Raw genomic sequence first — 13,360 nt, 5'->3', positions numbered from 1 at the left:
GAGACTAAACCTAATTACTTTAGGATATTAGAATCGACACATTTTCTTAAGAATGACCACTACTCTCACTGTGGTCAATTATGTAAGTCAAACCTGATTGACTTAGAGGATCCTCAATTATTTAGGTTATTATTTTGCTTCTAAGTTCTTATTTAAGTATTTACAGACTCTAGGACCTAATAATTCGGATCTCAATTTTGAGGAGTTGCAGCCTAAAGAAATATATATTTAGACCCTTTTATAGAACCTGAACCTGAACCACAATTAGATATAGATATCTTAATCAGGAAACTAGGTAAGGGCATGCTAGTCTTGTACATTTTCTTGGTTCACTGCAGTTTCCTTTTGTCAGCTCTTTTTGGTTTTAAAGACCCACAGTTATTCCGGCTACTGTTATACGGTTCGAGTTGACTAATCCTTTTCTTAGTCTGGCTGAAGACTTTAAACTTAGCACTTCTTGGGAGGTAACCCAATCTCATGCAACCAGGTAATATCCTTCCGTAACTCTTTCATTCAAATGGTAACAGTTTCTCCTTGTTCATGCTTTTAATTTCATCTTTAGAACATTGAGGACAATGTTAGGTTTAAGTTTGGGGGTATGGGAGAAACTTTTTAGTTGCAATAAATAAACTCCAGAGCTTAGAAATTATGCCTATTGAGGATTGCACTAACTAATCTAAGTGGATGGAAGCATTTTGATTGTAGGAGTTTGAGGAACCAATCTGATTAGATGGAAACATCTAAAGAGTCTATTCATAAAAGCACAGAGCTCAGGTGTTAGAAATAACATGATAGTTTCACCATATCGTTGAGTCCTTTTCACTTCTATTTTTATTTTATTTTGTTTTTAAACTATGTTTCTCTAAGTGATAGGTGGGGCCCACGATTCAAGTTGTTACCAATGCTAGGGTGAATTAGAGTGATTGAGATACCATGAAAAAAAAAAGTTGAAAAAAGAAAGAAAAAAAAAAAAAAGAAAAAAAAAATGGTAGTTACCAAAAAAAAAAAAAAAAAAAAAAAAAAGAAGAAAGAAATTGAGACCAGACCATTTGACCAAAAATAAATTCAATAAAGTCGACCACTGGTACCCTTGTATATGCCAGTTGTGTTGACCTAGAGTTAGGTTATCGACCACTGGTACCCTTGTATATGCCAGTGTGTTGATATTAGTCAGACTAGTATCTCAATCCATTAGGATAGGTTCATTTTGGCGGAGGCCTTCAGACAGATATGGGAAACGTCGTTCACTTAGTAAACATCAAAACCATCTATGTTTTCTATATCCATCTTCTTGATCTATCCATGTGATTAGTTTAGACTCCGAATATGATGTCCATAGTGCAACTATCTGAGTAGAGCTCTGTCACTTTATATGAATTTTAGTATGCTTGAGTGCAAACTCGTGTACAGCAATTGGAATTTCGCATCAGGGTACTTCTTCCTGTAGTCAATAAGTATGCCAACCAAGGAGATTCTTTAGTGCCTTCCAAGGTTCTGCGTAGATAGCTAAGCTCTGGAGTATTAAGGTTTTGTGGGTACACCTCTGGTAAACCCCCCGGAGACAACACTCCGCCACTAGGGCCACCTAGTGGTTTAACGGCTTACTGCACGTGCTAAGTGTAGTCATTTTATTTTAGATTAGATTTGCTCGAGGACTAGCAAATAATAAGTTTGAGGGTATTTGATAGACGCATTTATGTGTCTAATTTGTCCCAATTGTTTATATTTTTAGTGCTCGATTTTGTACTTATTTGGTTATTTTATGTCTTTGTAGGTGTTTTTGGAGAAATAAGCTTTTGCGGCGAAATTGGCTAAAAAGTGGTTTTTGCGCTCGTGGGAGAAAATTACTATACGGACTCTCACTTTGGATAAGGGGTAACCTAATTACTAAGGGGAACCCCATTTGAGGGCATGTACTAAAGGGACACCGGAACTGGATAGGGGGAGGTCATCTTCAAAGTTTCAAAACTGGATTTTGGCGGAAAAAGGCAGCAGCGTCAACAGTTTTGGATCAAGGATTTGAGCGACCTAGGAGGCGATTCAATGGGCAAATTTGGTACCCACGGACTCTACAAGACATAAGGGATCTGTTAGAAGCGATTAGACCCATCTAATTGGGCTGGATAAGTCAGAAAATCCACACAAAGTCAAGAGAGTGCACACGGTTTCTGTTTAGGGTTTGAGATTAGTTTGAGAGATTTATGGGATATCTTGCGTGGGATATACATCAAAACAGTTGGGTAAAAGTCCTAGAAGATATTTGAGACGAGAGAATAGCTAGAAACAGCCTGTAACGCAACAAGAAGAAGATTATTCTTCAAACAACCCGTAAAGAATAATTGAGATTTCCAAGGGGTTTGATCGAGTTTCAAGGGGATTTAAAGCCTATAAATAGTTTGTTTTATGTCATAGAAGTGGGATGAAGAGTTAGGGGTCGATTGGGAGGCCAGCAGAGAGGCGCAGGAGGAGTTGCAGGAATTGTACCTGCTGCTGCTGCTGCCATTAACGAAGAACACGAAGAACAGACTCTCCAGGGCAGACTTATTTTCAGCAGCATCAACAGCAGCACCGGAGTGTCGTTCTTTTACTGCAGTTCTCTGGTATCGTTCTTCTCTGGACGCTTATAGTTGGTCGTAGTTTCGCTGTTTTATATTTTTCACTCTTTTAATCATATTTTGAGCATCAAGTATGTATTTTGAGAACATGATTATTATGAGTAGCTAAACCCCAATACTTGGATGATGGAGGAAGCTATTTTTCAGCCATGTGGTTATTTAAATAATTCTTAATTCACTTTTTGCACCGATTTTAATTGATTTATGATTTCAATTAATTGCTTGTGATTTTGTTTGATGGAACATGCTTAGTCCTAGGGATTCTTGATGTGTCATGCTTATAATATACAAGTAATATTTTATGGAATCTAATTTGGCAAAGATAGAGTTAATACTTGTTTTATTTTGAGCTATAATCGCCTATGATTATTTTCTGAGCCACTTGAATATGAAACACATTGGAATCCTGAGTCTTGGTTCCTCTTGATCTTGTGACATATATTCTGTATATATCTTAATTTTTAAATCTTTACAAGTCTGAGCAACGAATCCGTATTTACCGCATTGAAACAACTACAACATCAGGGACTTGTGCATCTTGCTTATCCTTCCTTTATGACTTTGAGGGAGCGGAGGTATACTTGCGCGGTGGTTCATATTTTCGTTTTCTCCCTTCTGCGACAGCGTTTGTGGAAGGTTGGAGATTGTAATTCTTATTGATCAGACGTCTACTTCCTCGAACATCCCGTGGTTCTTCAGCCTTTGTGTTTTTTGTTCTTTCTAGTAAAGCGGGTGCAATGGTTGCTGATCTCTTTGCCGCTTCATGAAGCTCTGAGAAAGTGTGGAAACGAAGATTTTCCAATAAATCTTCGTAGACGGGGATCATGCCGTTGATACATAAGTCTACCAGCTGTTGCTCCGTGACATTTGGATCATGACAGTCCAGGGCCTGGACTCTGAATCTCTTCACATAGTCATTGGGATGTTCAGTGTTCTTCTGAAACATTCTTCCAAGATCAAAGAGATTAACTTGTTCTGACACAAATAAGTACTTTCTGTAGAAGGTATTAATCATTTTTCCCCAATTGTTGATAGTTCCTGGTGCGATGTTGTTGTACCGGGTGTATGCCCTGCCTTTCAAGGATTTTGAAAATTCTTTGAGGCGAACCACATGGTTATGTCCATGCTCGCCCAAAGCTTCCAGGAATAGAGAAATATGTTCCTGAGCATTGCCCGTTCCATCATACAAGGTGAAGGCTGGAGAGATATAACCTTTTGGAAGAGGAATCCTTTGCGTAGCATCCGGGTACGGAGGTTGGTGACGATGGATAAGAGATGTCTTGTATTTTCCATGGTTCTCCAGGAGGCATTCCAGATCTTCCCGAGTAATAAAGTTTGGTGATTCCTTCGCTGATGGATCGTCTGCAGCCTTGCGGACTTCACTGTCATCCCTGTATGAATTGGAACTACTTCAGGATCGGCATCTGAGGATATTTCCTTATCTTTCCCTTTTTCTTGGGTATTCTCTGACATCTTGTCAGTGAGAGTCTTGAGATACTTGAATAGCTCCATCTGTGTTGAAGCCATGTCAGTTTGATTCTTTGCAAGAGTCTCTTGCACTTTGATGAGATCATCCATGGTAGGTGGTGGATTTCCCCTGACTTCCCCAGGGTGTCGGCCGGACAGGAGGTGACCTTCCATGCTAGCATGAGGAGGAATGACATTACCACTGTCAGTGTTAGAGGCTGGAATAGTTTCCGGGATATGCTCATTGTTATTGTTGCTAGTATTAGCACCGTTAGGGTCAATTGTGTGTGACCTGAGATCAACCATCTTGTGAAAGCTTGAGATTGCAACCGAGATATTAACCTCCCACTGTGGTCGCCAATCTGTAGACTGGGAAAAACGATTTGTTGTTTCTATGTAATTGAGGAGATGACCGTGCGGAAAAGACTCCTTGAACCGAGCAAATGCTCAACCTCACACAGATGCACTGCAAGAAGGGAATGCTTTAAGTTCGAGAGATCAATCTGTAAGACTCCGGCTTAATCCAAGACAATGGCCGTTCCAGAGTCAATTCGGTCACAAGAGAGGATGGATTGATCTGTAAGAGGAAAGCTGAGAAATGTGTGAGATCAATGGTGATCGATATTGTTGGTATGTTGTGTATTCTGCGTAAGAAAGTTCTGAATGATTGAATTTACTCAGTTGAGAGTGATTGCTCAGACGATGAGTTCGTGTATGCGAAAGATTGTGTGTGTGAACTTGTCGAGAAATTATTCTTGTCCTCAATCAGGATTCAGAGGATTTTTATATTGCCGAATTGAGAACACCATGATCCCACGAAGTGTGACAGTTGCTGAAGTTAAAGAGTGGGGAAGTGGATAATCGTGTTGAACCTAGTTGCTCATCATGCGGAGACTTGGTTAACTTTTCACCCACTACTTTGCTAACTTCTCCAATTGATTGCACGGCTTGCTCACATTTCTCATCGTGTGTTTTAACACACGTGCCGTAGACCTCCAGACCAAAACCCTAGTTAATATCCCCCCATGTGACACGATTGATGGATCGTGAATGTGGAGTCAGTTGCTGAATTTATAGGACAATGAGTCCTTGCTGAGTTAAACACAATTTGCAAATTTTCTGAGACTCATGAGTTGAACATGTTTGTTGAGACGAAGATATTATGTGATTGTTAACTTGAGCGAATATTGCTCGTACGAGCAAATGTTGCTCGTTTGATAAACTGCTGAAGATTAATAGTCAGTATCATGGACTGGGCAAGTATTGCCCACATGATGACTTATTGAATATTGATAGCCATAACAATATTCATGGACTGAGCAAATGTTGCTCATCTGAGCAAATATTGATAGTCGAACCAATATTCATGGTCTGAGCAAATATTGCTAGTCTGAACAAATATTGCTCATCTGAGCAAATGCTGATCTGATGAATTGTTGAATATTAATGGTCGAACTAATATTATTTGGTGTGAGCAAATATTGCTCTTCTGAGCAAGTATTTCCCATCTGATGAATTATTGAATATTAATAGTTGAACCAATATTCATGGTTTAAGAAAATAGTGCTCATCTGAGCAAATGTTGCTCATTAGATGGAAATGCTAATTTCAAATGCTGGCGTCTGAGCTGAGCATAATTATTAAAGTGTTGATCACGGGATCAACGTAAAATTATTAGTGTATGAATCTGCTCAGAATTATGTTTTTGCATAGCTCTGGATTCGAAACCCTAATTTTAATCAATTGCTGAATTGATGATAAATTGCTGATTATATTGAAAATAATTTGTGTAATGAAAATGAAGGATGGAACGGATACACGGGATGAGGAATCGACCATGCCACACCCATATGCTCAAGTGAGAAAAATACCGAAGTCTCATGAAGAAAAGTTGGTGAAAGGATGATTAAATGCTGGTTTAATCATTTATTAAAATAGTGCTCGTGTGAGCGTTAGGTAGTAAAAACTGAAGAGATGAGGGAGCGACCAAGGAGGCATGAGACCGTCCCTTGGTGGTCATGGGAGCAGCCGATGGTCGTGTGAGCAATCTCTAAGCTGTTTGATAAGAGTTTGGACCCAGCATGAGCAATTGAGCAAATTAGGTCAAAATCATTAAAACATGTGGGACCGGCTATTTGCAAGCCTCAGGGATGGCCTTAGTCGGTCAAGGAGACATGCCCGCATCAACATAACGTCCGTGTCTCAGTCCTGAGAGTTTTGATATTTTCCGGTGTGCGGTTGAGCAACATTTTTAGAAAATATGAAGAAATCATGAATTTTTGTTAAAACCGGGAAACTTCATGAGATGAAGGAATAAAATTATAAAACAATGAAGGAATCATGAAGTGTGGGATCGGTTTGGCCAAGGCATGGCCGGACGGCCAAGGAGCCGGTCCCAAGGCACTTTTTTCCTAATTTATAATACTTTGATGATTTTAGGGAAATATCATAAAATCAAGAAATTTGTTGAAACCAAGGAGTTTCCATGGGATGAGGAAACATAAAATAATAATAAAAATAAATAAAGGGACATGTGGGACTGTCTAGGGCATGGCCGACCGGCTATGGCCCGTTCCATGGGTTTCCCTAATTTTATATTATTTTTCATGAACTTAGTGAAATTTCAGGAATCCAAGGAGTTTGCTGTAACTGGGGAATTTCCTTGAAGTGAAGGAGTTTCCATAAGATAAGGAAACAAATAATATTAAAATAATGAGACAAGGGCGTGTGGGGCCGGCCACGACTAGGGTATGGCCAGCCGGCCCGAGAGCCCGTGCGTCTCGTGCGTTTTCCTCCCAAATTTATATAATTTCATGAGGTTAAGGAAATATCATGAAATCAGGGAATTTTCATGGGATCAGAGAAAAATAATAAAATATGATAAAATATAATTTTGGGCGTCGGACTGGTCATGGCGTGACTGTTCGGCCGGTGAGCCAAGTCCCATAGCGCCTTTGCTAATATTTTATTATTATTTTTTTCTTCCTATTTTGCATAGGTTAACCGTTCCTTCATGTTTTGGAATGCTCGTTTGCGCATTCAGGTGCTCGTTTGTGAATTGTTGCTGAGTACACTTGCACCATTTTGGTAGGGGCTTACTCGAGAGCTGCTCAGATGCCCGTACATTGAATACTTATCACTAACCCATGGAATTATGCTGGGTAGAACCACAAATTGAAGTGACAAAATATTATGAAGAATCGTAGAATATTGTTGAATATTCACGATTACAGATAATTAACTGCTGGCTCTATACTAGCAGGCATGTTGTCTAGGAGCATTAATTATCTGAGAAACATGAGCTTGTTCAAACGTCACATTTCCTTTATATAGTCAAGGAACACTTTATTGTATCCTGAAGACGTTGTTGCTATATACTAGCAGGCATGCTGTCTAGGAGCCGTCCAATCTTTCGATTCTATATAGAAATAATTACTGAAATTGCTCAGTATTCATGAGATGCGCCGTCGCCTTAGCTGAGAGACTACACATCTGCATATACTCTAAGAGACAACATTCTCAGTCAGGTATTTTGCGGCATGAGCTTTCATGCCTTCAACGAGAGACATGAGCCTCAATACTCAGCTGATTGCTGGATCAGGAGCATTACAATTATGGTTTTACGATTTTAGCCCTTGTTGAAAATTCACCATCTACAAGAGGAAGTTAGGAAATTACTTGTCATTCTTAACACTTTTGAAATCTTAACAGGGTTGAAGTTAAATCTGGAAAAAATCTCAATGATAAGTGTTGGAGCAGATGGAAATATTTATGAGTTGGCAATGGAGTTGGGGTGCAAGGTGGAGCATTTTCCAATTAAATATTTGGGTTTTCCTATAGGTGCTACAACAAGGAATGTCTCTCTTTGGGATGAAGTTATTCAAAGGATGCAGGATAGGTTATCCACTTGGAAGAAGAAGTTTTTGAACAAAGCTGGGAGGTTGATGTTGATTAGAAGTTGTTTAGCAAGCTTACCAATTTATTTCTTATCCCTTATTCACATGCCAGCAAGTGTATAACTGAAGCTAACTCAGTTGATGAGGAATTTTCTCTGGGATTCCAATTAAAGTAAAAGGAAGATGATTTGGGTTGGATGGCCAAAGATTTGTAAATCCAGGAAGTTTGGAGGTTTAGGAGTAAAAAATCTAAGGCTAACTAGCAGGGCACTGGAAGCTAAGTGGGTTTGGGAATATGCTAAAGAGAAGAAGGCTTTGTGGAGAAGGATTGTGCAGGAAAAGTTCAAAAATAACAAGGATTGTTTAATGCCAAGTAATGATGCAAAACCACGAGGGAGAGGCTTATGGAAGAACATTTTGAAGTCAACTTATTTTCTGAATGTTGTTGTGTCTTTCCAGTTGAGGAATGGGAAATACATTAGATTTTGGATGGACAAATGGACTTCAAATGATCCATTGAAAGATAGATTCCCAGCTATTTTTAAAGTTATAACTCAGAAAAATGCTACTATTGCTGAAATGGTGTCTAATGGAAGATTGAGGTGCAGTTCTAAAAGAAGACTAAGTATGCAGGAGCAAATGGAATGGGATACTTTGTGCAATGAGTTAGGGCTTGTTCCTGTTTTCTCATAAGAAGAAGATGAGATATCTTTTGATGGTGAATTTTTTGTGCAGGATTGTTATAATAGGCAGTTGGAGGACAACACAACTTGCAATTTTGAGAAGTTTGTTTGGAGGAGTGATATTCCATCTAAAGCCATCTTCATGTTATGGTCTAATTTTCAAAACTCCCTTCCAACTCTAACTATGTTGAGTCATAGGGGTGTCATTGTGCAAAGCAAGTTATGCCATTTTTGTCAGCAACAAGAGGAAGTGGCAGGTCATATTTTTCTTCACTACTCATATGCTACTCAGGTTTGGAATTATTTTGTGAAGTCTTTTAAGATCAAATGGAGCTTTCAAGATACTATTTTGAGGCACTTTGAATCTTGGAGGATGAACAATATTCAAGGGAGATGTAAGAAGATTTGGTGGCTTGTTAACTATGCTATATTCTGGCATTTATGGAAGGAGAGAAACTCAAGAAACTTTGGAAGAAGGCATAAGTTAGTGAATGAGATTATTTTGCTCATTCAAAATACTGTAATTTTATGGAGTTTCGAGAAAGAGGTTTTCAAAGGGTTTAGTGTTAATCAAATCCTATTTCATTGGGACACTGTGATACATATGTGGCTTTGTCTCAGGTCTTGTACATCTTTTTTCCCCTTAATATAACCTTTTCTTTTCAAAAAAAAAAGTTTGTTCCTTAATTAAGAATTACTCTTTCTTAGTTTTGGTAAATTTCTTAGGTAAGGTGATTTTCTATTTACGAGTCCTGATGCGATTAGGAATTCGAATTCTCGAAATCTATATAAGAAAGCCTAGTATTATAAAAAAAAAGGTTTGTAGAACTAAACATTGTCACTTGATCAAAGCAGTTTTTTTAAGTGTAACTCTCAATTGATTTTACACACAAGTTGCGATTCGGCCAGGTTAATATTCAAAAAAAATACACGACGCTGGTCATTCGTACGCTTTCTGGTCTGATATCACTAACGGAGGAAGAAGGTTGTAAACGCCCAAGGGCGGAAAAATAATACCTCAAGCCGCGAAGCCAAAAAAAATAATACTTCCTCTCCTCTTCTGGGTTTAAGCCACGAAGCGGATGAATAAATTTAGTGCCAACATTCTACGCAAAACACGTTAAAGGTCATCAATGAATTTTACAGCAGAACAAGAAAAACCAGCATTTCATGCGAGGTCATGCATTAATACCTCTAAGTGTTGAAGTCCAACATCGAAAGGAACTTTCGCATTAAACTGGAAGTACTGCCATGACACAAACACATGCAGGTACTCAATATTACAATATACGGGGTCAAAAAAACAAATGAAAATAAGGGAAATGTGATGCCTTCTCAGAAGGAATGTAAGAGAATCATTTGTCAAAAAAAAAATTCACCTTTAACTTTTCATAGGGATGCTACTTCTGAATGGCTTGGAAGTCTTCCTTGCACTTCTCATACAATTTGTTGAACATGTCAACAAACAGACTCTCTACGAATTCCATTACATGCATAAGCAAGAGCACATTCCAACAAATCTTTCAGATTAGTACGCATTCAGAAAGTAGTGGATTCTCAAAAGAGGTGCTCATACCTCAAAATAGTGTCTACCAATTCGCATTTCAACATTGTCAAGATTTGCATAATAATTTCACGTGTCTTTCTCATTGATTAATTAAGTACTTATACAAGACTCAAATACTTGGGACTCAAGACACATATATCTTATTTCCTAATAGGAATCAACTACCTACTATACGGGTCTCAAGAATAGAGACCAAGATAATATGGCACCTTCCATATTAGTCTCAATCCTTACGTGTCTTATACACGGACTGTCCACAACGGTCTCAACTTTCTATACGTCTCTTAATACCCTCCCTCAAGACGGAGCATGCAGGTCACAAATGCCCATCTTGGATAGAAGACCATGAAACTGAGCTTTCCCTAATGACTTTGTGAAAATATCTGCCAATTGCACTGTGGTAGAAGTGTAAGATGGCGATATAATTCCCTGTACTATTGCATCTCTGATCAGATGACAATCCACTTCTATATGCTTGGTACGCTCATGAAAAACTGGATTCTTAGCAATATATAACGCTGATTGACTATCACAAAGAAGACTCATACCTTGTACATGTCGAACTCCCAAGTCTCGAAGTATCTGTTTTAACCACTTTAACTCACACGTAGTAGCAGCCATTGAACGATATTCTGCTTCAGCTGAACTTCGTGATACAGTATGTTGTTTCTTAGTCTTCCACGACACTGGCGAATCCCCAAGAAGTACAAACCATCCTGTTAGTGAACGCCTAGTTAAAGGACAACTTGCCCAATATGAATCACACCAACCCCTCAAGTTAAGATTACTATCAGAACGCAGCAGAATTCCTTGTCCAGGATTTTTCTTCAAATATCTAACCACACGTAGTGCGTCTTCCCAATGCTCCAATCTTGGTTGTTGCATAAACTGGGACAAAGTATGCACTGAATAAGCAAGATCTGGTCGTGTGACTGACAAATAAATTAGACGTCCAACTAGTCTTCTATATTTCTCCACATCTTTGAGCATATCGCTTTTTGCCAAAGCTAGACGATGATTTGTCTCCATTGGAAATTCTGCAGGTTTTGCACCTAATAAACCTGTCTCCATAATAATATCCAACGCATATTTTCTCTGGTATATGTAGATACCCTTCTTACTACGAGCCACTTCCAATCCTAGGAAGTATTTTAATTTTCCCAAATCTTCCATCTTAAAACATTGACCCAAGTATGACTTAAATTTTGTAAGTGCAACTAGATCATTACCTGCAATAATCAAATCATCAACATACACCAGCACATTAAGTTGCATATTTCCCTTGATCATAGTAAAAAGTGAGTAATCTGAATAGGATTGACGAAATCCATAGTTCTTCAACGCTGTTGACAACTTTGCAAACCAACACCGTGGAGCTTGTTTTAGGCCATATAATGATTTCTTCATCTTACAAACCATATTAGGATTACCTTTGGAAAATCCTGGGGGTATCTTCATATACACTTCCTCTTCCAAATCTCCATGAAGAAATGCATTATGTACATCCATCTGATGCACTTCCCATTCCTTAGCCGCTGCAACAGCTAAAAACATACGAACAGTTGTCATCTTTGCCACTGGTGCAAACGTCTCATTGTAATCTAATCCTTCAACTTGATGATTTCTAAAGATTACAAGTCTCGCTTTTAATCGCACCAACTTCCCATTTTCATCATACTTCTCCGTATATATCCATTTACTTCCCAGTGCCTTATTACCGGGTGGTAATTCTGTCAAGTCCCAAGTTCCTTGTTCTTCCAATGCTCTTATTTCTTCCGCCATCGCTTTCCTCCATCCTGGATGCTTCATAGCTTCTCTGAAACTTTTAGGCTCACACTTTGCAGTTAGTGCTGCAAGATACGTTTTACGTACTGTAGAAAACCTATCACAACTAACATAATATGTCAAAGGATAAGGTGTACCTGAAGATGATGATTGTGTGGAATTGAGCTGAGATGGACTATTTTCTCGAATGGTGTGCGTTACAAATCCTTTCAGCCTACTAGAAGGGATTTTCTGACGCTTGCCCTTACCCATCTCTTCTTCATTCATGACGTTATTGTGAGTATCAACATCTTCTACAACAGCATCCTCAGCTTGTCTTTTCTGCAGGTCACTATTCACTTCCACTGTAACACCTTCTTCTGCGACTGAGATTTCCTCATCATCACTGTACACTTCAACAACGACATCTACAGGAGTATCGTTCTCAGAAGTATCGTTGTCAGTGGAGTATTTAATTAAACCACCAGACGTATCAGTCTCAGTGTGTTTATTAAGATTCGACTGATTCATCACAGTCGTATCATCCTTATTCAATACATGCTTCAAAGCCGACTCATATGGAAACTGTTTCTCATGAAACTTCACATCTCTCGACACCAGAAATTGTCTTGTGTCTAAATAATAAACTTTCCACGCCTTCTTGCCAAAAGGATATCCAAGAAAAACACATCTTCTTCCTCGACTTGCAAATTTATCTCCTTTACTGCTTTGATCATGCACATAGCACAAACATCCAAAAACCTTCAACTGATCATAAGAGGGTTTCTTTCCAAACAAAACTTCATAAGGAGTCTTATTGTTTAGAATAGGAGTAGGTGTCCGATTGATTAAGTATGCCGCGGTAAGTGCACACTCTTCCCAAAAACGTATTGGTAAACTTGCTTGAAATCTCAAATCCCTTGCCACATTCATTATATGTTGGTGTTTTCTTTCAACTCTTCCATTCTGTTGAGGAGTACCTACACATGAAGTCTCAAAGACTATCCCATTAGACTTAAAATAACCACGCAATATATTAAACTCGGTTCCATTATCACTTCTAACAATTTTAACTTCTTTGTTAAACTGCCGTTTTATTAAAGCAACAAAATCACGAAATATTGATTCAACCTCGGTTTTGTATTGAAGCAAATTAATCCACACACCTCTTGAAAAATCATCTACTATTGTCAAAAAATATTGAGCTCCACTTGACGAATGTATCTTATAAGGACCCCATAAATCAATATGAACTAACTCAAAAATACAATTGGATTTACTCAAACTACTAGAAGAACTACTTCTACGATGCTTTGCTCGTGGACAAACATCACAAGCATCATTATTCTTCTTTATTAACCTACTCAC

Source organism: Papaver somniferum, chromosome 10 (assembly GCF_003573695.1).
Source record: "Papaver somniferum cultivar HN1 chromosome 10, ASM357369v1, whole genome shotgun sequence".
NCBI classification, from domain to species: domain Eukaryota; kingdom Viridiplantae; phylum Streptophyta; class Magnoliopsida; order Ranunculales; family Papaveraceae; genus Papaver; species Papaver somniferum.
The sequence above is the reverse complement of the archived record's forward strand: the minus strand, read 5'-3'. Positions refer to the sequence as shown.